General features: G+C 45.5%; 2 protein-coding genes and 1 pseudogene across 2 annotated transcripts in view; 2 read left to right on the forward strand and 1 right to left on the reverse strand.

Moving 5' to 3' along the window:
- NAA20 (N-alpha-acetyltransferase 20, NatB catalytic subunit) overlaps positions 1-25,317 on the forward strand; it is a 710,789-nt gene that overhangs the window by 411,002 nt on the left and 274,470 nt on the right. The gene's annotated exons all lie outside the window — the stretch shown is intronic.
- Positions 13,612-14,518, reverse strand: LOC126929259 (uncharacterized; annotated as a pseudogene).
- Positions 14,039-25,317, forward strand: part of RIN2 (Ras and Rab interactor 2) — a 252,085-nt gene continuing 240,806 nt past the window's right edge. The window contains exon 1 of the mRNA XM_050805778.1: positions 14,039-14,287. The gene's annotated coding sequence lies outside the window, so the exon portion shown is untranslated. The remainder of the gene's footprint in view (positions 14,288-25,317) is intronic.

The following is a 25,317-nucleotide window of genomic DNA, read 5'->3' on the forward strand; positions in this document are numbered from 1 at the left end:
GGGAATCTATAATTCCTCCTGATCACAATCAGGACTTACCAGGGTAAAGGGCACCCGAGGCTTTTCTCCAGAGGGCTTAAACTTACACAATGTCTGGCCAAAACCATCCCATGTTAATTTTTTATTATTTCACACTTGAATAAGTAACATAATGTTTAAGTTTAGGATGCAACTCAAGTGCCAACTACAAATCGCACTGAAATGGAAGAACTCAAATGCATGCCTGGACCAGCATCAGGTGCCTTCCAGAAGTACTGGACAAGTAGAGTTTAGGCAGTAAGCTGCCCATATAATTTCCATTCTGCATAAATATAAGCATAGGACTAGTGGAAATTGCCCAGAAGATATTGGAATATTCTTTTCTTTTCTTTTTTTTTTTTTGAGATGGAGTCTGGCTCTGTCGCCCAGGCTGGAGTGCAGTGGCCAGATCTCAGCTCACTGCAAGCTCTGCCTCCCGGGTTTACGCCATTCTCCTGCCTCAGCCTCCCGAGTAGCTGGGACTACAGGCGCCCGCCACCTCGCCCGGCTAGTTTTTTTGTATTTTTTAGTAGAGACGGGGTTTCACCGTGTTCGCCAGGATGGTCTCGATCTCCTGACCTCGTGATCCGCCCGTCTCGGCCTCCCAAAGTGCTGGGATTACAGGCTTGAGCCACCGTACCCGGCCTGGAATATTCTTTTCTATTCAGTTAAAAAGTGATGTCATAGTTTGCTTCAGGGCAGAGCACATGGAAGTCCCCTTGATGTCACTTCTTCAGGTCACCACTGACAGAGCCAGAGTTTCCCTAAGAGGTCATTCAAGGATCTCTGAGTCCTTCAGTCTTCTGGAGTCATCCTTTCCTTTAATATCCAAATAAAATGTCTGAAGAAGTAGAGTTCAAAATGGTAGACTAATCACCTGCATTTGCTTCCCTACCCTCCCCAAATCCCTTAGAATGAAAGTAAAGAGCTGCAAGAGGAATTAAATCCATAACAATAATGGGATCTGTATGCGGCTCCTCAAGAACTGTGAGACTACGGTAAATTAAATGAAAACACAAGCAGACATGAGGATACTGATGGATAAAACAAAGCAATGAATGAAAGATCAAGTCCAGACAGAATCTTGTGAATTTTACAACTTGGGGAGATTAAAAAAAAAAAAAAAAGTCTCCAGAGGAAAAGAAAATGAGATCAGCTGTAAGGAGAAAGAGATTCAGACTAACATTGATTAGATTTCTTTCATCAACACCAGTCAGTAAAGCACAGTGGAGAAATGCCTTCAAATTAAGAGGGAAAAATATTTTGAACTAAAATGTCATTGTTAGCCAAAATAACTATTGAACATGAATAATATATATTCTCAGATATACAGAGCCTCTGAAAGCCTTTTCTGCAATAAAATGAGAGAGAAAACAAAACAAAAGAGGAAGACTTGAGATTCTAGAAAACAACAGATTTACCCCCAGAAGTACAAAGGGAAAAAAATGCCTTGGGTTATAGCTCCCAGCAGGTCTAGACAACAGCCAATTTAGATTGGAGCAGAAATGCAGGAGTCTCTGGAAACATGGCTTTAAACAGAAAGTAAATCCCTTAGTGTGATTAAATAGCTGGATATTTCTGAAGATGTGTAATGATAAATGTCCTCTGTTGACAATATAAATGGAAGGAAGGAAGGAAGGAAGGAAGGAAGGAAGGAAGGAAGGAAGGAAGGAAGGAAGGAAGGAAGGGAGGAAGGAGGGAGGGAGGGAGGGAGGGAGGGAGGGAGGGACTTCAGCGGAGGTCCTATTTAAGAAAATGATAGTTAAAACATGAAGCAAGCTGAAATATAGCATGGTTGTGATTTTGAGGAATTGAAGGATGGCAAGAAAAGAGAATTTATTTGACCTTGATGCTAGAAACATTTCCCTTTAAATGTTACAGAAATAGTGATGTATAATTCACAGAGCAAAAAAAAAAAAAAATGAATTTTAGCCCACTACAAGGCTTTATAGTGAACACCAGTTATAATGATGTTAATATGATGGCTTATTGAACACCATCTGTAAACAAAGTCTAGAAAACAGAATCAACCTGTAAAGAAGGTCTAGAAAACAGAATCAACCTGTAAAGAAGGTCTAGAAAACAGAATCAACCTGTAAAGAAGGTCTAGAAAACAGAATCAACCTGTAAAGAAGGTCTGGAAAACAGAATCAACCTGTAAAGAAGGTCTAGAAAACAGAATCAACCTGTAAAGAAGGTCTAGAAAACAGAATTGGGATTATAGGGCAGATTGTGCCTGTTATAGTAAATCTGAAGCTGATAGAGAGGATAGGAAGAAAGAGTTCTATCAATTAAAGTAGTCAGAAAACATTTGTTCTCCATAAATTTTCTCCTCTTCTGTATCCTTTAAGTTATATTGTTTGTTCAACAGCCATGCACAATCCCACCTTCACACATTTGACCTTGAACTTCAGCCTCTTCCCTCAGCCTAGCTAAGCCTACCCTCAGGCTCCAGCCAAGGGCCAGCTTCTCCATGCTCTCTCCTTTGACAACCCAGTCTACAGTGATCTCATTGCTGAAACCAAAAGGATGCTTTGGGACTGCTTCAGAAACTCAAACTGACACACCAGATGGAGAATCTGAATAATGTGCTCTTAATACTGCTTATGAAAATCAAAACACATGCAAAATTTAGTATCAAAGGGAAATTTCAACTGCTTGTTTAGAAAACTTTCCTGAAAACAGGGAATCTGATCTACGCTTGAATTAATATTCTCGATGATTTCAACTTTCAGAGCAAAAGCAACCCGGAGCCTTATTTTCTGACCACCATTTTATTAATGACATTTAAACCTGAACACCTGCCTCTTTCCTGATTGAGGAGAGCAGAAAAATGAGATTCAGTCCCTGTGAGCGTTTTGCTACCTGGATGTCAAGCCAGGGTGTGCTAGCGTCACCTAGAGAGCTTTTAAATGTCCTGACACCCAGGCCACACGCCAGACCAATTACATCACAGGGGAGGCCCAGGCACCAGTGTCTTTTAGAGCTTCTGGGGTGATTCCAGTGATCAAGAATTGCTTAAGGGCTATAACTTTTAAACAGTGACACTTCCAGAACCTTAGATACATATTAGAACCACCTGGAAGTTACAAAATTTCTTATGCCTGGGTCCCATTTTAGAGGCTCTAATTAGGGTGTGACCTGGGCATCAAGATTTTAAGACTCCCCAGGTGACTATAATATACAGCCAGCGTTGAGCCCACTGCCCCACAATAGAACAGAGCACTAAAGGGGACGGGCTCTGTACCAGGAGTTGAAGGACCCCACACTTAAGGAGATAGTAGAAGAGACATGGAAAGCCATGGAGGCAAACTATGACATTTTTGGGAGCGTAAGTTTTTCACTTAGAGTATTAGAGAGCTAGAGAACCAGGGAGTGAATTAGAGATTAATTCTTGCTAACTGGGTAGACTGGTGCAGGTAGGGCACTGAGAGAAGAGTTTGAAAGGAATCTTCTAATTTCTGCTCCTGGCCTCTTTCACACAGAAATCAGCCACAGCCACCGAGCTGCAGGTGTTAGAGCGAGGTTCTCAGGGCAGCACACAACCCTCTGTGCTGAAGGACCATTGAAATGAGGGCCGGCACAGCACTAGTGGAACTGGCTTCTTTCCAGTGCTCCTTCTTCTACAAGTTTAAAGGTGAAATCCCAAGCACGGATGTCATCTGGTGGAAAACCGATGAATGGCAGTGACCAACAGTTGTTCTCCAGGACCTGGGCTCTCCTTGTGGGTTCACTCTCTCTCCTCTCATGTTAGGCACTATCCTAAGTAGTAGGGAAAATGCCTGATGATCTCCAGCCCCAGAGTTATACTCCAAAGAATCCTCCCTCTTCAGTGTGGGCAGGACTTGTGACTTGCTTCTAACCAACAGAATGTGTTAACAGTGATGGGATGTCACTCCCGTGATTATGTAATGGCATGTCATAAAATGCCATCTTCCCAGAATGCATAAGAGTGAGAGATGCTCTTCTGCTGACCCTGAAGAAGTGCCCATGTAGATAGCTACCTGGTACGGGACTGCAGGTCTCCTAGGGAGCTGCAAGTCTGAACATATAAAGGGACAACGGCCAGACCATCTGTAAAAACAGAACTCTAACCAGCAACCTGCAGCAGCTAGCCTAGGAAATCAACCAATTATCTGTAGGAGCCAGCCCAGGAAGCCAGTCTGCTACTTACAAGTCAATCTTATATAGGAAGTCAGACCACCAAATCTAACAACTGGTCCAAGGAACCAAATGATAACCCCTATAACAATCAGTCTCACACTGCCAGGACTTGATTAGTCACAGACAGCTTCCCTCATTTTATTGCTAATTTCCAACTAAGGACAAACCAGAGAGAACTAAATATTCTAACCAACCACATGGGACAACCTTCTTCCCTTAGCCCACCTACAGATTCCTCATCACAACAGCCTCTATCAAGGCCCATCTGAAGCCTTCCCTTTCTTCCTGGATAAGGTTTTCCCACTCCTCTGCCTGGGAGTCAGAATTAGCAGCATCTTGGACAGTAGTGACTTCGACAAAAGCCATTTTAGTCTAGTACTAGGGACAGACTGGAGCAGGCTGAAGAGCAAATGGTAGATGAGGAAGCCAAGACAAATAACATGGACAAGAGTAACAGAGTCTAAGAATTATAGGTGATCTAGAGCAGCAGTGAACAAACTTTTTGTAAACAGCCAAATAGTATATTTTAGCCTTTGTGAGCCAGATGATTTTATTTTATTTTACTGAAATGGAATCTCGCTCTGTCGCCCAGGCTGGAGTGCAGTGGCACCATTTTGGCTCACTGCAACCTCCACCTCCCAGATTCAAGCGGTTCTCCTGCCTCAGCCTCCTGAGTAGCTGGGACTACAGGTGCACTCCACCACGCCTAACTAATGTTTTGTATTTTTAGTAGAGATAGGTTTCGCCATGTTGGTCAGGCTGGTCTTGAACTCCTGGACTCAAGTGATCTGCCTGCCTCGGCCTCCCAAAGTGCTGCGATTACAGGCATGAGCCAGCGCGCCCAGCCCCAGATGGTCTTTTAAATGTAGGTTTAATTATTATTCATGTATGGTGAAGCCAACAAGTCATTGAATGAGATGATTGCCATTGAAAAGATAGTTTGTTACAGTTCCCAAGAGGAGGAGCACATCGTGCAATTGAGGGAGGTCACACTGTGAAGTATCAGGGTTGGTCAGGAGGCCGAGGACGTGACGGGAAAACGTGGGCAGGAGCCTCTGTGTGTGTGTGTGGTTTCGTAGGAATGGGCAAGTCAAGGTAAAGAGGCTTAGGACAAGCTGGTTTGAATAATTTCGGTGAATGGGCAAGTCAAGGTAAATAGGCTTAGGACAAGCTGGTTTGAATAATTTCAGTGGGCTCTGGGGCACAGTGACTGTCCCTAGTTTTCTGGTGCCTGGCCCTGGGGTGATTAGAGGCGGGTGGATAGTGGTCCAACTCTGAGAGCCCAACAAAAGCGGTGGTGGGTATGGGTTTCAGATGGGTTGATTTGCATTAGAAAGCAGCATTCCTGGACAGAGTTGTTTGCTATCTCTAGGAATTAGCTAACTCTGAGAGAGGCAGTCCCTTCCAGTGTCCGCAAAGCCCTGTATGTCAAAGCCTCAGAATAAAAAAAAGAAAAACATGCTTAATACAGATGTTCTCTGTTGCAGCTACTTAACTCTGCTGTTGAAGTGTGAAAGCAGCCATAGACAATATATAAATGAACGGGTATGACTGGGCCCCAGTAAAATTGTATTGATGAAAACAGGTGGCAGGCCAGGTTTCATGCAGGCTGCAGTTGCTCACCCATGTCTAGATGAAGGAATCATTACAATTAGAACCGATGCAGTAATCAAGGGTTTCCCTAAAGAAAATGTTTTAGAGCTGAAAAAGAAATCCTTGAAATAATATCAAAAATTTAACTCTGTTTTATACCAAATCAATGAAGAAGTATTCATACTCCAACACATACTGGGAAATAGCTTAAAGTAGGGAAATAAAACAAATTCTTAAAGTATGTAAAATTAGTGTCTATAATAATGAGGAAAGACAGTCAGGTTGAACCCAAACTTGTCACTGAGATTAAACATTAGAAAGTAATAAAGCAGTGTCTAATGAGTTTTGAAGGGAAATGGTATCAGTTATCTATTGCTGTGTAACAAACTACCCCAAAACTTAGTGGCTTAAAACAACAATTACTTATTTTTCATCATTATATAGGTTGGCTGAGCTCAGCTGGTGCTTCTTCTGCATCCTGTGTTATCTGTTGGGGTCACTGACATGGCTACATTCAGCTGGAAACTCAGCTGAGGGTTTCCATCTGAGGGTTGGATCATCCAAAATGGCTAGATCCTCAACTAGGGTAACCAGATGGCAGAAAGCTGTCTGGCATTCTCTCCACCTACATGGTATCTTATCATTCAACAGTCTTTCCCAAGTTTCTCTACATCATTTTGGATCCTATGATGACAAAAATTGGGGTAGCCAAAGCTTTAAAGTCCCAAGGCAAAAAAGTATCACAGCATCATTTTTGCCATATTCTCTTGGTCAAAGCAATTCAGAAAATGAGACTAGATTCAAATAGAGGGGAAATAAACCAACCTCTTAATGAGAAAAGTGATAGATGTGCATATACCAGGATGGGAAAAACTGTCAGGATCATTTTTGCAGAAAATCTACCACAGAAAACAAGAATTCCATACACATTTGTGTGTAAAGAGATAAGAAAAACTTTTTCAGAAACACATATGCTTAGAAAACTTATGATCTTTATGTTCTTCTTGAAAAAGTATTTTGTTATATTCTTTCTATTCTGATGAAAAGGTGTATCGTTAAGAATGGCAAAGACAAGATATGAAAGACGGGGAAGTAGATATTGAAACAATAAATAATTAAATCTAAGTAATTGTTATAAATAGAATTGAAATCTATAGATACAAAATAATTCTTGAAAGACAAGTCGTATAGTCTAAAAATAATGATTCATTAATCCAAATATTTGTTTTAAAGCTCAGAGTGTATAAACAAATACCAGAGAAAGAAGAGAGAGGCTGGGCATAGGCTGTGAGTAGGGAACTGGGAAGCATGATAAATTCCATCTTGACATGGGCAAAGCCATGTATTTTTTATCCTGGTAGTTAAGGTAGGCAGTTTTCAAATAAATTAAAGATAACCGGAACTCTATTTTCCACCCCCTTACACTGCTCCACAATCCACCCAGGCACTCAGCAGAAAGCCTAAATCCATGTATGATCTCTCTTTTCCTCCCCTGAACATGCCCTGAAACCTTATCCTCTGAACATTTGCAGGAAACGTTTAATGTATGTCTTAGTCTGTTTTGTGTTGCTATAACAGAATACCTGAGATTGGGTAATTTATAATGAAGAGAAATTTATTTTTTGCAGCTCTGGAGACTGAGAAGCCCAAGGTCAAAGGGCTGGGATCTGGCAAGGGCCTTCTTGCTGCATCATCACATGGCGGAAGGTGGAAGGGCAAAAGAGAACAAGATGAGGCAAACTCACCCTTTTATAAAGACCCCGATCCCACCTTGAGCCCTCCCAACCTAATTATCTCTTAAAGGTTCCACCTTTAATACTGTTGCAGTAGCAATCAAATGTCAACATGAGTTTTGGAGGGGACAAACATTCAAACCATTACAAGGTGTAAACACATACCCACATGCATGTATACAAGCACGCACACATTTTTTAATGCCACTATTTCATTATAACTTCTTATTGTAAACATTCTCAAACGAGACAATGTATTTTCAGTTAATGTAAACAAATATTTGGTACTTTAAGTCACCCTACAAGTTTAATAAGTTTGTTGATAGCTAAATTCAACTGAAGTATAATCCAAATTGTATTCAAATGTACTACAGGAGAGATATGTAAAATAGCTTGCCCAGTGGGTCCTACCTTCAAAACTTACCTTGAATTCACCCATTCTATTCCATCTCTAACCCTCTACCTAATCAATCTACCATCCCTTGCCTGGGTACTGCAAGTCTACCTCTTTTGTCTCCTTCTACCATTCATTGCTCATCTCCTCCCTGCTATCCTTTCTCCCCACAGCCTTCTTTGTGGCCATTTTTAAACATACAAAGCTGACTGAGCCATTCCTTGCTGGAACCCTCCCCGAGGACTCTCCCTAAGCCTCTAGCTCCAGCCCCAGTGGGCTTCTTCGTATTCCCTGACACCACCTTAAGGCCTTGTCTCTGGCTGTTCCTTCTGCCTAGACTGGAAAATTTCTCAGGTACTCTCTGTCTGCATCCTTGTTGTCATTTATCTCAGCTTAAGCATAACCTTCTCAGGGAAGTCTTCTCTTGATAGCCCAAATTAAGTCAGCCCCCAGCCACTCTTCCTCACACTATTCTCTTTGTTTTATTCGTGGTATGCATCATGCCCTGCATATCTTCATATTTAATTGTTCATGTGTTTATTGTATGCCACCCGATAGATGATAAGTACATTGAAGGAAAGATTTGATCTGTTTCATCACATATCCACAGTACCAAGGACAGTGCCTGCCACCCCACAGATAATCAAAAGTTCTATATTGAAAAAAGAAATGAGGCCAGGCTCAGTGGCTCACACCTGTAATCCCAGCACTTTGGGAGGCTGAGGTGAGTGGCTCACGAGGTCAAGAGATTGAGACCAGCCTGGCCAACATGGTGAAACCCCGACTCTACTAAAAATACAAAAATTAGCTGGGCATGGTGGTGAGCACCTGTACTCCCAGCTAATCGGGAGGCTGAGGCTGGAGAAATGTTGAACCCAGGAGGTGGAGGTGGAGGTTGCAGTGAGCCAAGATCACACCACTCCACTCCACACCAGCCTGGTAACAGAGCGAGACTCCATCTCAAATAAAAAAAAAAAAAAAAGAAGCACTATGGTTAAAACAATAAATACTTTCCAAATGACTGGAGAATATATAAAGAAATAAGAGCACAGTAAGTTTAACCAAAAACATTGAACTTAGGAATTGGCAGGGTTTCATAAAACCCAAAAGCATAAAACAATATGGCAGAAATTAAACCAAATTCATTAGTTGGGTTTAAAAACAAAATCCAATCATGGTATATGTTGCTTTAAATGGACTCCTCCAAAATAAAATGCTGCAGAGAGACTTAAAACAAAGGATGGACAAAAATGTACTATGTGGATGCAAAGACAAAGAAAGCAGGGATCATGATATGAATTTCAGTCAAGGAAAAGATTAAGGGAAACACATTGAATGGGGTAAAGGAGTTTTATTACACCAATAACTGTGTAGCCCGTGGTGACGTGATAGTACATATACATATTTCTGTACTGTGTAACACAGCATGAAAATGCTGGAATAAGAGCAGTTGAAAGTCAAAGAAAAATGTCAGAATTCTAATTGAAATGGAAGATGTTAATACACCCATCCTAAATCCATTTTCTTCACGAAGATGGGTAGGGGAGAAGGCAGAGTATAGTCTAGAAGACTGGAAGATGAAATAATAAAGTAAATGATGTAAAGACTTAGAATAAATATGCAAGATGAATGAACATTTAATTATTGCTCATGTTCACTGATAAACAATTTTTTTAACAACTACTATACGCTCAGCCTAGAACTAGATTATGGGGCTTGGTTAATATGCCTTCTGTTCAGATAACTATGGAAATCTTTTTTCAAAATTGATCATACACTAGATCACAAAGAAAGCCCCAATTAATTTCAAAAAAAAAAAAAAAAAAAAGCAGAAATTGAACAAGCTACATTTCTTCACCACAATGCAATAAACCTGGAAACTAATAACAAAAATTTAAAGAGCAGCAACAAAGAAATCTCAACACTTGGAAATTTTTTAAGTGATTTAAATACTAAAGTCAAAGAGGTTATCAAAATCTTAAGTAATTATAGATAAGATTGCCTTCACACTTGTGCTTTCAATTCTCTCGCCAGAGCGACTCCATCTTGAATACAGGATGGGTAAAATAAGGCTGAGAACTATTGGGTGACATGCCCAGGAGGTTAAGGCATTCTTTTTTTTTTTTTGAGACGGAGTCTCGCTCTGTCTCCCAGGCTGGAGTGCCGTGGCGTGATCTCGGCTCACTGCAAGCTCCGCCTCCCGGGTTCCCGCCATTCTCCTGCCTCAGCCTCCCGAGTAGCTGGGACTACAGGCGCCCGCCACCACGCCCGGCTAACTTTTTATTTTTTATTTTTATTTTTTATTTTTAGTAGAAACGGGGTTTCACCATGTTAGCCAGGATGGTCTCGATCTCCTGACCTCATGATCCACCCGCCTCGGCCTCCCAAAGTGCTGGGATTACAGGCGTCAGCCACCGCGCCTGGCCGGTTAAGGCATTCTTAGTCACAGGATGAGACAGGAGGTCAGCAGAAGATACAGGTCACAAAGACCTTGCTGATAAAATAGCATGTGGTAAGGAAGCAGGCCAGATCCCACCAAAACTAAGATGGGGATGAAAGTGACCTCTGGTTGTCCTCATGGCTCATTATATGCTAATTATAATACATTAGTATGCTAAAAGACACTCTCACTAGCCCCATTAAAGTTTACAGATGCCATGGCAACATCTGGAAACTATCCTATATGAACTAAAAAGGGGAGGAACCCTCACTTCCAGGAATTGCCTGCCTACCGCTTTCCAGGAAAACTCATGAATAATCCACCCCTTGTTTAGCATATAACCAGGAAGTAACAATAAGTATAAGCAGCTGAGTAGCCCAGGCAGCTACTAATACACTTTGCTTTCATTTTACTCTATGGATTTGCCTCCAATTCTTTCTTGGTGAGAGCCAAGGGCCCTCTCTTGGGACCTGGATCGGGATCCCTTTCCGGTAATGCTTTTTCTTCGGATTAACTAAGGATTCTTACAATATTTAAATATTTAAATAATTCATAAACATGCAACTTGAAAAGTTAAGGGCCCATGCCAGGCACAGTGGCTCATGCCTGTAATCCCAACACTGTGGGAGGTCAAAGGCGGTGGATTACTCGAGTCCAGGATTTTGAGACCAGCCTGGGCAGTATGATAAAACCCTGTCTCTATGAAAAATACAAAAATTAGCCAGCCATGTTGGTGCTTACCTGTAGTCCCAGCTACTTGGGAGGCTGAGGTAAGAGGATCGCTTAAGCCTGGGTGGTGGACGTTGCAATGAGTCAAAATTGTACCACTGCACTCCAGCCTGGGTGACTGAGAAAGACTGTCTCCAAAAGAAAAAAGAAAAAAAAAATGTTAAGGCCCCAGTATTCCCACACTCCAGGGATAATCACTGACTCTTTTAGATTCTGAAACAAAGATGTAAGTTAAAAAGTAGAAAGAATGTATCCTTTTCAATGTCCCTTCCTTTTTAGAACCTCCTCTCTTTTGAGAACCAAATCTTTGGAGAGGGAGATGCAGAGTTATATAAACACTGCTTAGGTAATTTCTAATACATGGAAATAGTTAAGTATCTACTGATATTCTCTACCATCTTCTGGGATGGCTATGCTATGGGGCTTGAGCAGGGTGACGTTACCCAGTATTAGCAGCCACCAATAAACAAGAATTGCCATCATGATTATGATGATTATTTTATAGCTCAGACCCCAGAGTAAAAAATTGCACTTTTCAAATCATTTACACATGACACTCACCTCTACCTGCCCTGCTCAACAGAGGAGAGAAACAAATTGCTGAGTTGCCAGCTCTGGGCAATGCTTCCAGAACCAACACAGCTTGGTTTACTTTAAAGGGCAAATAACTTCATTAGAAATGACATTGTCTTGGCTAGCCGGTCCCCAAGCTTGCAAAAGTGCCCCACGAGCACTTGTGCTCTCTGCAGCTGACTGAAGCAGCCACTCAAGTCTCTTGGGACCCTGGGATGGGAGGTCAAGTCTGTCAAAAATGAGATAAGTCCATGTATCCTCACGGTTTTCTTTGATGAGTGGCTGTTTTACAGTGCAGCCTCCCCAGCACTCTCTCTTCCTCTTCCTGGTTTAGCTTTTCTCTATGGCTTGAATACTACACGTTCACCTTGTTTGTCTGGTTTATTGTCTCTCCCTCCGCATTAGATTGTGAGTTCGCAGAGAACACGGGGATTTTTCTGTTTAGTTCACTGCTGTAGCTCCAGTGCCTATGACAGTGCTTGGCACATAGTAGGTACTCAATAAATCGTTTTGAATAAATAACCCCCAAATTCATTTCTACAGTAAAAGATGTTTTTCTGGGGAAGGGCAGAGCAAAATGGCCCCCAAGTTCTGGAAGAGACTGAGCCTCTGGGACCATCCATGGTGCAATGTGGGCAGAGGAAGGATGTTTTCAAGAGAGTGGGTGGAAGGGGAGAAAGGAAAACTGGACAGGAAGAAAGGAGCAGAGGTCAGGTGTCTTCAGCATTTACCTGGCACCCTTTGTCTATAAAACTGGGTTACTCTGTGGCTGAAAAAGGAAGAGAAGAGAGAGGGACATGGGGCCAGGTCTACCTTTCTGTCCACCTTTCCCTTTTGCCCATGTATCCAACCTCTTAGGAATTGCTGTCAGCTCGACCTTCAAAATAAATAAGAGTCCAACTAGCTCTCTCCACCACCCCTGCTCTGAGCCTGCTACCAGCCACCATCTCTAGCGTGAACTATTTCAATCGCCTCCTGGCTTATTTCCACCTCTACCTGGACAGTGGGCTCTCCAAACAGCATCAGACTGAGTTCTCAGCAATAACAGATCAGGTCATCCTCTGCTCAAACCCTTAAGGCTCAAATCCCACCTTCCCCGAGGACCACCCTGACCACACCGGTGACCTATTTAATTCTGTGACCTGCTCCTGACACAAGCACTCTGGGCCCCCATATTCTTTTTCTTGTTTTGCCTGACACCGACTTCTTCCAACACCCCAAATAATTGACTTAGGGGTGGCCATGGTTTACCCTCTGTCTCCCACCTCTTCCCCACAGGACTTCAGCTCCCCCAGGTGAGGGAGACTTTCGCTTTGTTCACCGACACATCCCAAGCATTAGAACTTCCTGGCACCAGCAGGTGTTCAATTATTTATTTAATGGGTGTCTTGGAGCAGAAACAGAAGTGCGGGGGGCTGTTTTCCCGGGATCTGAGCTGATGCTAAATGATAAATAAGTCTTGGGATTTTAGAAGGCAGGAATCACGAAAAGCAACACCAATGACATCCAAGTCTCCTCTGCTACTGTCTGAAGTGGAACAAGAACAGAAATAAGGTTTGTTTTCTTTCCGCTTCGCTCTTCTGTTTCTGCCCGTAACAACTGTCTCTCTGACACCGTAGGTTCCCTCTGTGACACTGACTACTTTGTAACTCTAACACTGTCAGCAATTAATTCCCAAAGGTGAGGTCCTCGTGGGAGGTGGGAAAACCCAGCGAATCACCAGGGACGTGCCTGATTCCGAAAGGGCTGGATGCTGGCGGGGAACCGGCCCCGCGGCTCTCGCGTCCCCGCCTGCCTGCGAGGCCTTCTGTGGGGTTACAGAGGGCTCCCAGCACCGATCCAAACCGCGTTCCAGGCGGGGTGGGCGGGCCCCCGGCCAGCGAGGCCGAAGCAAAACAACCCGCCCAGGCGTCCAGAGCGTGTCCAACCCTGGAGAACCTGCCCCGGGATCAAGAGGCGCAGCCAGCTCAGGCCTCTGGAGTGGGGCCTTTCCAGCCCCAACGACAGATCCCGGGATCTGTAGTTGGGCGGAGGGGCTCGTTATGGGAAAGGGGTGCGTGCGCGTTTGTGCTAAAACAAGAAAGGCAAGAAATCTCCGACAACAAAACTCTGGTCCTCGCCTGGCCGGGGAGCGCAGAAGACGGGGGCGGCGGCGTCCAGGCGGGTCAGGGGCCGGTCCAGCCAACTTTGCTCCGGCTTAGATAAACTTTCTGATGGCAGTTTTTCCTGGTTGCAGCCTGTGTTCCTTGTAACCGGTAAGCGTAGCGGGTGGTTGTCAGGAGGGGCGGGGGCTTGCGGTACGAGGGAGTGGAGGGATGGGCCGGACCTGGGGTCGCGCAGGCGCCTTGGTCGCTGCCTCCGATCCGATCACCCCCGCCCCATCCCCTCTGCGAGCTCTGGAAGGTGGCTGGGGGAGGGGGATGGCTCCCTACTGCCGAGGGACGGCCCGAGGCAAACACAAAGCCCTTCCCTCCCCTCCTCCTTTTACCTCTCCTCTCCCCTCCCCTCCCCTCCTTTCTCCCCCTTCCTCCTCTTCCTCCTCCTCCTCTTGCTCCTCCCGGGCGGTGAAACCCAGCCCCGCGCTCATCTTTGGGGCCACCGGTCGCCCCCGCCTCCGGGACCTGCGGGGAGGGCCCGCGCGAGGTAAGGGGCGGTGGCAGCCGAGACCCCACCCCCTGTGCCCGCACCCAGAACCCGGAGAGGCTCCGGGCACGGGCGGGGCTCTCTGGGGTTCCAGACTCGGGTGCTGCTGCGCGCACCCTCTCCCCACTCGGGAGGGGACTTGGGGAAGATAGCCAGAGCGCGTCCTCGGGGATCGTGGGGGTGGAAGCAGGGAGGGGGATCAGGGAGTGGGGACAAGGGGCAGGGTGACATTCCGGAGCGCGAGGTGGCCGCTGGTCCCGGCAGGGTCACCGGGTGTCCTCAGCTGACCTGTGCGGGGCTGGGGTGAGGGGCAGCTGGAGGGCACTATGGCTTGAGGTGCGGGTGTGCGTGCGTGTGCAAGGGACGGAGTTTGGTAGGGACCTTTGTGGAGTTCTACCTGCAGGGCTGCCTGTGGGGTATCAAGTGCTCCCTGCGCCTGAGCGCGCGGGCTAGACCCGGTGTCGCACAGCTTTGATCTCCAGCGCGGACCCCACTGGTGCGTCCAGCCAGTGTGCGGGGCAGATGCTCCGACCGGAGATTTCCTCCCCCGGGTGGAAAAGCAGGAGGGTTGTTGTGATGTGTCCGGGCAGGGGGCACTTGGGCTGTTGCGGTGATTGATGGCTGCACAGCGGGCGGAGGAGGAGCCCCGGATTCCTGCCGGGAAGGGATGGGGCCACTTTCCCACTTTGAGGCCTCCCCGCCCCCTTCTGGGCTTGGCCTCCACCCTTGGCCTGGGCTCCCACGGGCTCCGCGTCCACCCACCGGCGGTGGCGCGCCCCTCGACGGAGCGGGGACAGCAGGATTTGCAGAAGTTCAGCTTTAAAGCCTGTGATATGTTGCCAAGAAATACAGGGCAAGATCGGTCCCCTGGGCCCTGAGAGGCGCCTCTCTTCTCAGAGCTCTCAAATCCCTGGAGTTTTCCTAATTCCGCAGCGTAGCCGCACTTCCTTGCGCGGTTTTGGGCACATTGGGGTTTCTTAGGAACACGGTGTCATCAGTAAGGAAACATCAGAGTACTCTTCGACCAAAAGGACTGTAAATACCGAAGCAAAAAGAAACACTTGCTAGGAGTGCAAAGGGTTTACTGGGAAAAAAGAAACACACAGGGCAGCACTCCATCATTAAGATAAATAGTATTTTAATACGATCTTTTTAACACAACCAAATTGAATGTAAAAAATCCATGATAAGCAAAAATCAACATTTTAAATAAAGGTGGGTGTTGTTAGAACCCTGCTTCATAGGCCGGGTGCAGTGGCTCACGCCTGTAATCCCAGCACTTAGGGAGGCTGAGGTGGGCAGATCACTTGAGGTCAGTAGTTCAAGACCAGCCTGGCCAACATGGTGAAACTCCATCTCTACTAAAAATACAAAAATTAGCTGGGTATGGTGACACGTGCCTGTGGTCCCAGCTACTCGGGAGGCTGAGGTAGGAGAATCATTTGAACCCAGGAGGCAGAGGTTGCAGCGAGCCGACATTGTGCGACTCCACTCAGCCTGGGTGACAGAGTGAAACTCTCTCTCTAAAAAAACAAAACAAAACAAAACAAAAAACACTGCTTTATTGTTCAATGGGAACAGTCATATCCAGTCTCCCTCCCCAGCCTCCCCATTTGTCTGTTCCCTTGGCTGGTGGTTTGAGAGTTGACAGTGGCATGCAACAGATTGAGCAACTCTGGCTTCAGATGTAGTCATGTTCACTGACTGCAGAGCTTTTATGAACTTTTTACCTAATTCAAATCCGGGAGGATGTTGTCATACGTGGATATGGAGGTGCTAATTTTCCTTTTTGCCTCAGGTTCTAATATTGCCTCTGGAATACCCACAGTGTGCACTCCCATGCTTTGGCACCTCTGGAGAGAGCATCACAAGCTAGGGATTGGTAGGGTCCTGGGACAGCGAAGCACCCTTGCTTTTGAAACTTGGGAAGAAGGCTGTTGACAGGAGCTTTTGGGTTTGGAGACTTTCAATAGTTGGAGGCTGGAGACATGGGGAAAACCAATCTGCTATCAAGACGTCGCTTGTCTGGAAACATTCTCCTTCAGACAGTTCATCAGAGCAGAGGAGGAAACTGAAATAGCCCACACTTGACCTCTAGTGTAGGGCAGGTGGGAAGGAGCTTGACTCCCAGGATGGCTATGGCATGTGCTTATTTTTTTTTTTATTTTTATTTTTTGAGAGGGAGTCTTGCTCTGTCGCCCAGGCTGGAGTGCAGTGGCCGGATCTCAGCTCACTGCAAGCTCCGCCTCCCGGGTTCACGCCATTCTCCTGCCTCAGCCTCCAGAGTAGCTGAGACTACAGGCGCCCGCCACCTCGCCCGGCTAGTTTTTTTGTATTTTTTTTTTTTTTTTAGTAGAGACAGGGTTTCACCGTGTTAGCCAGGATGGTCTCAATCTCCTGACCTCGTGATCCGCCCGGCTCGGCCTCCCAAAGTGCTGGGGGCATGTGCTTATTTAAAGTTAACTTCACAGCAGCACTCTTATCCCCACCCAAGGTGCCCTGCCACATACCTTATCCAAAGTCAAGGGCCACTACCCACTTCAGGACTTCCACTTTCCAGAAAGAACCTCCTCGCTTAGCTAAATCCTCTTCCTCTGCTTGGAGGACACAGATGAATCAGGTATCACAGATGAAACACAGGGTATGCTACCCTGGGAGGTCCATGCTCATGTGACCCATTAATGGGAGGCCCATTCTTCACATACTCTCCGTGTTACAGTGTTTTGACCTTGTGCCCAACTCCCCTTGTACATCCAACCTTCCTAATGATCCTTCAAGAATCCTGATAGTTTCAGCAAGAAAGATTTCCCTGACCCCATCCTGCTTTCCCTGGTAAGACACCCCCTCACCACCACCAGAATTCCGTGTGTGTGTGTGTGTGTGTATCACTTAAAGCAATGCAGTGGACCTCACTTGCCCACTGTCTGTAAGCCTCCTGGGGTTGAAAACCAGGCCATAGCCCTTAAGACCTACCAGTAGAGGAGGGGGTGTTGAATGAATGAATGAATGAGCAAAAGTATCCCTTTGTCAAGGCATTTGGAGGAGTTGCACAGCAAGAAGTGCACCCTCGGGACTGTAATGCCTCTGAAGAAAGCAGATAACATTTTTGTAGCACATTATAAAATGGCTTTACAGATAGTATCTCAGCCATTCCCACAACAGTAGTATTCATTGCATTTTGTAGGTGAGGAAATGGAGGCCTAAAAGTAGTCTGTCATTCTGCCGCAGCACAGCGGACCTGCCCAGAGGCACGCTCCATGCAGTGTGTGTACAGAGCAGGATTCACCGAGTTGTGTTTTAGGATGCAGTCTTGCTAAACAATCACTAATGAGTTACAGTGATAAAATATGTTAGGGAAATGCTAATGTTAATCTGATTTTTATGGCAGGACTTTAAGGAGTCTTTATTATTATACCATATATTGGGATTCTCTAGAATGACACCACAGTATGGGATGCTTGCCAACTTTCTTTGGCCACAGAACACTCTTTCTCATGAAGCATCTTCTGGATCCATTGTTCCAAGAAATTCACCTTGGGAATTGTTCAGTTCTCCCAGAATCTTCTAATGTCCGGGTCAGCTTCCAAGGAATGTTGACTCCAAGTAATATGTGGTATTTTGGATAGTAAAAATGTGTATTCTGGACACTAGAAAAGCATAATAATCCACCTTTGTAAATTTAGAGTGGATTGTTGATCTATGTATCCAATTAACTCAAGTAGCTTCCCTGCATCCGATTAATATGAGTAGGTTCTTTGGGTTTGATCAGATATGATCTGAGGGAACCCCAGCCTCTGGAGAGCATTGCCTTTTTGCTGCCCAGAAGCCTTCAGATCTCAACCAGCCTTCCCAACTCTGAGAATGTCCTCACACACAGCTCTGTAGATGGGGTGGTAACTTCAGGGTTCTTGTCCTGAGATCACTATTTCCTCTTGGCTAGTTACATCCATTGAGTGAGAAAGTACTCCTGCTCAGTGAATTTTCAGTTCTCTCACTTCCTCTATCCCTGGGTGCTGGCCAAGTGAATTCTCTAGGGTGTCTAAGTGCGTGTGGACATTTACTTATGAAAAGATAGCAACCGTCATTCTCTGGGTGTCTCAGACCTGGAACAGAGCCTGCTAATAGCAATCCCTCCTCATAAGAGCTGCAGCCCCCTTTCGCAAACACCCACTGTTTGAAATGAGGTATTTTTAAATTAGAGTTTGCCTTCAATCTACTGTTAGAGCACCTTCCACGGACCAGTAACCTCAGCTATTGAGGCGTTATTGCAATTAAGGAGATGAAGTGGGGAAGTTGGAGTTAGAATTTCAGGGAGTCAAAGGAGTATTGTGGGCTAATGGAGGAGGCTTTGGAAAGTGATCAAAGAGGCATGGCTGTGCAAATTTAACATTCATCTGCAGACATTTCTAGGTCTCCAATGCTGAGCAAATGTATCTCAAGATTTGTTTCGTAGATTTTTCCAAAGCACAAAAAGTAAAAAGTCTCATTTAGAGATATGTATTAAACAGGGTGGTGTCACAGAAGTCAAGGGAAGGAGTGTTTTGAGAAAAATGGACCTATCAGATGGGGCGCGATGGGGAGTGACAAGGGGAGTTGAAGAAGAGACTAGAAGGCTGATGAGTCATCAGGCAAGCCATGGAGTTCAAGTGTGTGTGTGTGAGCATGCACATATCATCGTGCTGTGCGAACAAGGGAGAAGGTAGGGAGGAAATACTGACTGTGATTTATTTATTTATTTATTTTGAGACAGAGTTTCGCTCTTATTGCCCAGGCTGGAGTGCAGGGGTGTGATCTCGGCTCACTGCAACCTCCGCCTCCCCGGTTCAAGTGATTCTCCTGCCTTAGCCTCCTTAGTAGCTGGGATTACAGGTGCCCGCCACCACACCTTGCTAGTTTTTTGTATTTTTAGTAGAGACGGGGTTTCATGATGTTGGCCAGGCGGGTCTCAAACTCCTGACCTCAGGTGATCCGCCTGCCTCAGCCTCCCAAAATGCAGCGATTACAGGCATGAGCCACTGTGCACAGGCCTAAGTGTGATCTTTAACCTGTTGAGTTTTAAAGTTCTGGCCAGGTGCAGTGGCTTATGCCTGTAATCCTAGCATTATGGGAGACTGAGGCAGGCAGGTCACTTGAGGTTAGGAGTTCAGGGCCAGCCTGACCAACATGGTGAAACCCCGTCTCTACTAAAAATACCAAAAAAATTAGCTGGACCTGGTGGCAGTCCCCTGTAGTCCTCGCTACTTCAGAGGCTAAGGTAGGAGAATCCCCTGAACCCAGGAGGCGGAGGTTGCAGTGAGCCAAGATCACTCCATTGCACTCCAGCCTGGGCAACAGAGACTCTGTCTCAAAATATAAAAAATAAAAATAAAAATAAAAAAATACATATGTATATCAGCACAGAGAAGTGTGGAATGTCAGCTGAAAGTGTGAATAGAACCACACAAGTTAACACAGCCACTAGCAAAACCACTCAAGAGCATAATCACATAATGAATGAGTGAATGAATGAATGATTAAATGACACTGTTTTTTTGTAGCAGAAATGGTTTTTAAACTCACTAATGGTTAGGTGAAAGTTTAAACACACCCATTTTGTAAAAGAGTCTAAGAAAATAAAATTGGATTTTTTTAAGGCTATGGGCATTCCAGCCTGTGTGAGATATCTTATTCTGGTCAAAAATCTTTGGTTGTAAGAACCTCCATTACTAACTTTGAATTACCCCAAAACTTGATGGTCCGTGATTGAGAGCCCCTGATTCAGTTTGATGTAGGAAAGGCTATAAAGGTATGCTGGTTTGTTTTAAAAATCATCCTAAGAGTGATTTAAAAGACATTGCTGGGTTTTATAGTACCCAAATGAGAAACGGATCTGGGAGGTGTCCTAATTCCTACTATGAGTGTATATCTCATTTTTATTTGATGATGCCATCTGGCCAAGTGATAGTACATGGAGTATTAATACATAATCCCCCACTTGCTTCAAATTCTCAAAATCTGAGTCATTTTAAAAAGCAAATTTGTAAACATTTGTATTTTTAATGAGTGAAGTCTTTTTTTTTTAAGTAATTTAATCCAATAAATTGGATAAAGAGACTTTTGGTTTTTTATGTATCTGATTTTATTTGGTAGATCAGGAATTCAAAATTTAAAAAATTGCTAGTTTAAATAGTTAGCTGGATGAACTTTAGTTGTTAAGAAATTGTTACAGATTTTTCCCAAATACTGAACTCCCCCATTGCATTTTAACTATGGGTTGATTATAAGAATACTTTTAAAACATGAATGGAGGCAGATGTCTGTCCTGTGTGGTAACTGAGGGCAGCTGCACTAGTCAGATTGCATGGAAACCTTTGAGTCTCGGAAAGTGAGCCAGGATCCCACACCAGGAGTTGAGTGCTGAGACCAGCCACCTTGTCTGTGCAGGACCTAGCAGTCCCGGTATGTCTGACTTCAGCACACCCGTGTCCGGATAAGGGACGTGGAACCTAAACGCTCATCGTCTTGCTGTCCAGACTTTGTTTAAGTGCTGAATGTTTATCGCTTCAGTGATATACATTTTGTTATACAAAATCTTTAACCTTTTGCATCATCAAATGTTTGTGCTTTTTCTTAAAATTTCCTTAATGGCCCCTCTGCATAGAAAACCTTTCCACTTCCTCAATCAATTACCTAGCCTTTTATATTTTCTTCTAATGTTTCTGCTTTCAGTTTTTTAGATTACTACTTAAATTCATTTGGGATCATTTGGTAAGTGGTTTATAAAGTAGGAATAAAAGTTTATTCTTTTCTCCCCATAGTTTTCCCCCAGGTCTGGCATCATTTGGTGAATAAACCTGCCTTTCCCCAGCTCCATAATACAAACAAAGTATACTAGGAAGGGCAAGTCCCACTTCACTCTCTGCCCTTTTTTTTCTGTGTTTCTTTTTTTTTTTTTTTTGACAGAGTCTTGCTCTGTTGCCCAGGCAGAAGTGCAGTGGCATGATCTCAGCTCACTGCAACCTCTGCCTACCAGGTTGTATTTTTAGTAGAGACGGGGTTTCACCATGTTGGCCAGGCTGGTCTCAAACTCCTGACCTAAAGTGATCCGCCTGCCTCAGCCTCCCAAAGTGCTGGGATTACAGGCGCGAGCCACCGTGCCCGGCCACTTTCTATGCTTTTATCTTCTCCCCCACCCCCAAATTTTTTTGGCAAATTCACTCATTAATTCTTCCAGTGAAATTGTATTCCGGCGTATTTGTTTGGAATTATATTAAGCCTAATTTGTGAAGACCAGAAAGAAAGTTTAGGATCCTCTTTTTCCGGGAAACCATGACACTGAATTAGAGCCAGTGGGCATTGATTGTATGTGTTCAGGCCACATGAGCACACTGATCCCTGGGGTGGCTGGTGAGGAAGGCACAAACCCAGATTGGACAAGACCAGCTTCTGGTTTCAGCTCTGCTGGGAGGTGTGGGATCTTGGCTGGCCCAAAGATTCATTTGCACTCATGTGTGCAGGTGCTCCTTTAAGATTCCGGGCCTAAAGGACCTCGCAGCCTAGCAGGGGATACTTAGACTGGGAAGGGCAGGACAGTGTGGTCAGTGCTTGACTCGAGAGACAGACATATTTGTGTTGAGTTTGAATTGGAAAACCCCTAATTCAAGTGCTTGTTGCTGTCCTTTGCAATGGTTTTTCTCCTTGACAATTCAGGGATCCCACAAAGTCGGAGGCTCTTGTCTTTTTAGAAAAGGTATTTATCAGCCGGGCGCGGTGGCTCAAGCCTGTAATCCCAGCACTTTGGGAGGCCGAGACGGGCGGATCACGAGGTCAGGAGATAGAGACCATCCTGGCTAACACGGTGAAACCCCGTCTCTACTAAAAAATACAAAAAACTAGCCGGGCGAGGTGGCGGGCGCCTGTAGTCCCAGCTACTCGGGAGGCTGAGGCAGGAGAATGGCGTGAACCCGGGAGGTGGAGCTTGCAGTGAGCTGAGATCCGGCCATTGCACTCCAGCCTGGGCGACAGAGCGAGACTCTGTCTCAAAAAAGAAAAGGTATTTATCCCTCTTCCTTTTATGAAGTAAGCACAGGGACCTTGGGGGTGGGATGGGGTGGGTTTAGGAGATTCCTCTGGCTCTCTGCTAGACTAATGTTGCTGAAGGAAGGAGACTTCATCGTCATGGATGGCAAGACCCTTTGGAAGGTTTCATGGCTTTTGAGCAAAGGAGCCTACAGAGGGAGGGAGGGAAGGAGGGACAGCCAGTGGGACGGACTAGGCACAGATGGGGAGAATGGTCCTCCTAGGTTGACGAAGGTGCTTTATTAGGGTGGCTTCTTCAAAGCTTCTTATCCCCTCAGTCGGGTGAGGTCTGATGTATGAAGTGACAGTCAGACAGCCCCCTGTCCCTCCCCCATGGTGGGAGCCCGCTCCTGGCCATCTGTCACGGGGAACCCACCCATCCTCTCTGTATTCCAGGATTCCTGCCTTAACAGATGGTGTGTGTTCCCTATGACAAACACTTTCTCTGGGCACATCTCATATCCCCGTTTTCCCTAGTATTTGTAGCTAATGTCTTTCCCTAAACCATTTACAGGATGACCTTAGACTACATATATGATCTAAATAATACAAATAACCTACTACACTTTAGTGTTGGTTCAGGCAATCTCCCTGTTTTAAACTGTGCTTCCATGGGACCTTGGGATCAGAGGTAGAGTAATTTCAAAGAATGGGGCTAGGAAAGGGCAGATTCAAGGTTGGTTCCCAGGCCTCTTTCTATTCAAGGACAATGTGGTTGCATACAGAAGGGGTACTTCATCCTTTCCTGGGCATCAGAAAAGGATTCACAATGGAAGGGATGTCTAAGCTATGGTGGATGGAATCATCAGTGTTAACTAGTAACACGTGGGTTCCAGGCAGGAGTGGTAAGTGCAAAGAGTGAGAAATAAGCTGGGTGTGGTGGCTCACACCTGTAATCCCAGCACTTTGGGAGGCTGAGGCAGGCGAATCACTTGAGGTCACGAGTTCGAAACCACCCTGGCCAATATGGTGAAACCCCATCTCTACTAAAAATGCAAAAATTAGCTGGGCGTCGTGGCACACACCTGTAATCCCTGCTACTTGGGAGGTTGAGGCAGGAGAATTGCTTGAACCCAGGAGATGGAGGTTGCAATGAACTGAGATCATGCCACTGCACTCCAGCCTGGGCAAAAGCATGAGACTCCATCTCAGGAAAAAAAAAAAAAGAAAAGAAAAGAGAAAAAGAGTGAGAAACAAGAGAGGCTTGGAACACCTAGGGAAGGAACGTGTAGTTTGTAGGGGCCAAGGGAAAAGTTCTCCTTCACCTGCTGAAGGTTTGCTGTAAAATCAACTCAGAAAAGGCAGGTTAATTGGGGAAAAGGCATACAGATTTACTTAAAGTATATACAGAGGAGCCTTCAGAATGAAGATCCAAAAATACAGGGGAAGTTGTGTTTATGTTTAGGTTCAACAAATATGGACAGCCATGTAGAAATGTGATTGGACAAAGAGAGTCTGATTGAGTGCGAACAGACTGCTTGGGGAGACCCAGCAAGGCCTGTCTGTCTAGATTCCTCCTGGTCTCTCTGAGCAGATTCCTTTCTTCCAGGTATGGAGCCAGACCCTCTCTGGAATGCACTCATGACCTACAGTTAGTCACAGCAGGTCAGACAGTTTCTTTATGGCCAGTTTTTACACAGAATGGTGGAGGGAAAGTTACAGCAGTACGTTTAGGTTTTGTGGCTGGCTCTGGGGAAAAGAGGTTATGGGTCCTATGACCCACTTTGAAGGAGAGTTCTAGTTTCTCTGGCTAGCCTCAGGGAGGATGTGGCTGAGAGACCAGAGGGCAGAAGGTCAGAGAATGACTTTTGCTTCTGATGCCCTCATTTTGGGGTATTGTTTTCTGAGCTCCCACGAGTTCATTATGGCACCACTTAGAATGCGAAGCTCCTGGCCAGATGCAGTGGCTCACACCTGTAATCCCAACACTCTGCGGGGCCAAGGTGGGTGGATCACCTGAGATCAGGAGTTCAAGACTGGCCTGGCCAACATGGTAAAACCCCATCTGTACTAAAAATACAAAAATTAGTTGGGCGTGGTGGTGGGCGCCTGTAATCCCAGCTACTCAGGAGGCTAAGTTAGGAAAATCACTTGAACCTGGGAGGCGGAGGTTGCAGTGAGCGGAGATCGTACCATTGCACTCCAGCATGGGCAACAGAGCAAAACTCTGTCTCAAAAAAAAAAAAAAAAAATCAATGCAAGCCTCCTGCGAAACATGGAGAGAGACGGAGGATGTGACCCAGACCCTCTGAGGGCTTCAGTCCGGGGAGGCAGGCAAGAACTGTAACTGCGGGACAAATGGAGGACAACTTAGGAGAGCGTCACGTCCCAATGATCCAGACTGTGTGTCATGATGGAGAAAGTCCGTGAGGGAAACAGTATAGTCCACAAACAAATGCTTAGGTTCTGCCTGGTCTTGTTCCCTACGTTTTGATCTAAATAGAATCTCAGGCTCCTTGTCTATAACAGGAGATGAGGGAAGGTCTCAGACCAGGTTCCCTAGAAGCAGACCCTGAGGTGAGGATTCATGGAAAATGGATGAAGAAATATTCACAGGAAAAGAGGAGAGAGGGGAAAGGGGGCCAGAAAGCAAGGAAGCTGAGCAGTGGTGCAAACGGGAACGCTCTGTAGACACTGTGGACCCCACAAGAGTAGCCAGATTGGAGGCCAGCTTACTGGAGACGCTATACCCCTGCATCAGTCAGACTAAGGGTTGCCCTAAGTGCTTCCAACTCTCTCTGCAGGCAGGCAAAGCAAGTCCCATAGAGAGCTGTCCTCTGACAGAGACCCAGGTGCTGGCTGTGGAGCGCAAATGTGAATGAAAATGGTTTAGGACTCTGAAGGCACAGGGACAGGGCGTTGGCAGCATTTGCCAGACTGGGATACCTGTTCTTATTCTCACACAGGCAGACAGGGTGGATTGTTATGAATAATTCATTGTCATTTCTTGTGACCTCCTGATCGTATGAGGA

This window comes from Macaca thibetana, chromosome 10 (genome assembly GCF_024542745.1).
Source record: "Macaca thibetana thibetana isolate TM-01 chromosome 10, ASM2454274v1, whole genome shotgun sequence".
Taxonomy (NCBI): Eukaryota; Metazoa; Chordata; class Mammalia; order Primates; family Cercopithecidae; genus Macaca; species Macaca thibetana.